Source organism: Cavia porcellus, unplaced genomic scaffold (genome assembly GCF_034190915.1).
Source record: "Cavia porcellus strain 051 isolate PalLab524CR breed Dunkin Hartley unplaced genomic scaffold, mCavPor4.1 scaffold_5, whole genome shotgun sequence".
Classification (NCBI taxonomy): domain Eukaryota; kingdom Metazoa; phylum Chordata; class Mammalia; order Rodentia; family Caviidae; genus Cavia; species Cavia porcellus.
In genome coordinates, this window is record NW_026947488.1 from 11804276 (window position 1) to 11807437 (window position 3162).

At 56.0% G+C, this 3162-nt stretch overlaps 1 long non-coding RNA gene across 1 annotated transcript; it reads left to right on the plus strand.

The window, feature by feature from the left end:
• The first annotated feature begins 313 nt into the window (after positions 1-313).
• On the plus strand, positions 314-1525 carry LOC134475867 (uncharacterized). Its single transcript, XR_010047197.1, has 2 exons — positions 314-520; positions 896-1525. It is a non-coding gene; the product is annotated as an uncharacterized LOC134475867 (long non-coding RNA).
• Positions 1526-3162: the final 1637 nt, after the last annotated feature.

Sequence of the window (3162 nt, forward strand, 5' to 3'; positions counted from 1 at the left end):
TGTCATGAGGGGCCAGTTTCTCTCTATCTTACAATTTCCACTATGCTGGAAACTGTTCTCTATCTTGCAATTTCTGTTCTTGTTCCCTGTGTCGATTCCTAGCCACTCAACACTCTCCCTCCTGGTGACAACACGGCTGCAGAATCCCAGCCACTTATCTTCTCAAATACCAATGCATCCTTTGGATAGATCCTCCCTAAATCCTGAGATTTTTCTCTGATTGGAGCAGTTCAGCTACTCCCATCCACCTCTGAGCCAATCAGTGAAGCCTGGAAAACGCAGTGCTCTGATTGGCCAGACCCTGAGACGAAAACTGAAGCAGAGACCACAGTGTCCCACGAGCGCCCTCTACTGAGCAAGCTTTACATTTTGTACACTGTAACTGAAATATGCTTAAGGGAATTCTACTGCGGAATAGGCGTTGAAAGAGGACTTTGAAGCTGAGAGTTAATAAATCTGGATAACTGGCACACACCCTCGGGCCTGGCACCGAGGAGACATCTGCCTGGCAGAAGCTGAGGTCAGAAATTCATAGCAGTAGCCCAGAACCGGGAAGGAACAGTAATAAATTCCCAGCACTGATCTTTGGCTGGTATTGCCCTTGGAGAATCCAACCGGAAGCCATGCAGCTCCTAGCAATCAGTCTCTTTGGGGCAGCAAGACAGGCCTGTCCCCCGAGGGCTCATATGTTAGAGGCTTGGTCCTAGGGTGCCAATGCTGGGAGGAGGGGAAGCTGAGTGAAGGGGACAGTCACACGGATGGGCCCTCGGTGGTATTAATGGAGATCTTCCGTGACCCCAGCTAGTTCCTGAGAGTGAGCCGTTACACACAGTGAGCCCCACCCCCCAACTTCCTGTCTCCCCCAAGATCTCTCCCTTCACCCACATCCCACCAGGATGCTGTCACCATGATGCCACTTGGCCAAGGGGGCCTCACCAGAGCCCAGCAGATGTCGGCGCAGTGAACTAAGTTGCCTTTCTTCATGAAACCCCCAGCCTCGGGTACTGCACTCCAGGTATGGGCGCTAGGTTACCCGTCACCACCGGCATCCAAAGAAGGCACAGACAGAACAAGAAACTCGCCAAGGCCACCCTCAGCCAGGCCCATGGTGCTGCACCACGCGGTCCAGCAGCCCAGTTAGTTCCTGTGACAGCGACCTGTCTTACAAAGAGCAAACCTGTTGACAGGGACAGAGGGACGCTGCCCGGAGACGCCTGCCCTCCCCATCATCCCTGGGCGCTCCACGGCCAACGTGGTCCCTCCCAGGAATCCCGCCGAGCCTGCCTCTGCTTGCCCGAGAGAGGCAGGGAGAGGGAATCTTGCTGCAGTCTCCTTCCAGCTGTCCTCCTCGGAGAGGTCCCATCTCTGGGCCATCTTCATTTGCACACTGACCAGGCTTCTGCCAGGTGAAAAGAAAGAGCAGTAAGAGGAGGAGGAAGAACGCAAGATGCAATCAACCGCACTGCACCCAAGCAGGGGAACCGAGTAATTGAAAAGCAACCCAAATAAAGGCTCCTGCGATGGGTGCTGTCTGCTTTGCGTGTGGATTTTAAACAGCAGCACAGTCTGCAGCCGATCTGCACCGCAGAGCCAAGGCCTGGGTGATCCCGTGGTGAGGAGAGCGGGCTGTGTTTGCCTCAGGAGATGCAATTGGGCTTTTTGGGCAGCCAGGGCTCCTCTCTCCTGGTTATGGTTGCAGGCGGCTGCTTTGCCATGAGTTGAGTATTCTAGTGTCATTTCCCAAAGGGTGCTCCACGCACCAGGGGCACCGGCGTCCCTGAAGCTTGTAGGAAATGCAGACCACTCCCGCCACCCCCAGGCCCACACCGGCCCTGAGGGAACAGAGTGAGAGTTTCACCCAGAAGCCCACAGCTTGATCAGTGTGTGTGGTTAAGTGTGAGAAGTGCTGGTCCAAACCCACTCTGACCAGCGGAAGTGAGGGGAGGTCACTTTCTACCAGGACAACCGACCCTCCTGGCTTCCCCAGGGCTTTGCTACTTGCAGCCCTCAAAGTCCTGCACAAACCAGGATGGCTGGTCGCTCAGGCTACTGCCCAGCCCTCCGCCACCAGCATCCGAAGTTGAGATGCTGAAATCCCAAAAAGATGCCCCTGCTCCACCTGAGCCCGAGCTGAAGTCCAGAGGCCCAGGGGAGCTCCTGCTCCCCTCTCACCCCCTCCTCTTTCTCAGAAACCCCAGGAAAGCCGACGTTGGCCACGAGCAAGTGGAGAGGCCTGGCCCAAGCAGCTGTTCCTGACGCACTAACGGCTCACGTCCAGTCCGCCCTGGCCTCTGGCTGCCCCCTCCATGCTTTTCCCATCTTCTCGGCCCTCCCCACTTGCAGCGACCTCACTGTGACAGCCGCTCCTCCCAGGGGAAGTTGTCAAGGGCCACCAAAGCCACTCTGGGGCGGGAGGATTTGTAGACCAGGGATTCTTCCCCAGGCTCTGCAGGTTCTAGGCCCTGCTCAGTCTAGAATCTTCTGGAGGCTTGAATCCTCTGAATCCCCAAGACACTTCTCTCCCCAGCCCACCCCTACCCCCAAAGGACTTGGGAAACTAGACAGGGACCAGAAACACACAAACAGCTGAAAGGTGCAAATGTGCGAACCAGGGCGCCAGACCTCAGACTGGGACCCGGGGCGGGGCTAGAGGCTGCCGGCGTGGCCACCCCAGCAGGACGCGGCCAGTGGACTGCATGAAAGAGGCTTCTTCCCGCGCTCTGTCTTCCTCACCAGTAAACAGGCCCTGTGTTGTGGATAAACACGCACGTCGGAAAGCTGTTCCAAGAATAAAGCGGGTCACTGCACGTAAACGGCGTGGACGGGCGCTGGGCACCTAGGAAGCCTTCTGTTAATACTGTACAAATACCAGTATCTGCTGAGCACGCTCCCAGAAGTTTCATCCCTGTGAGTGTCAGAGTTAAGTTCAGGGTTTGCAATGAAACTGTTTCTGGCTTTGTTGTTTTGGCGCCAAATAACCTTCCAGTTCTGAATTCCAGCTCCTCCCACACTTGGACTCACTTCCCCAGCATCCCTTGCAGCAGGGCTCAGACATGTGACAAGAGATGCACCAATCAGACGCAGCCACCAGTAAGACCAGAAAGAGGCGGGGTCCCGCAGAATCCCTCCTCCTCTCCGTGCCTTGATAGTGCTTAACAATCA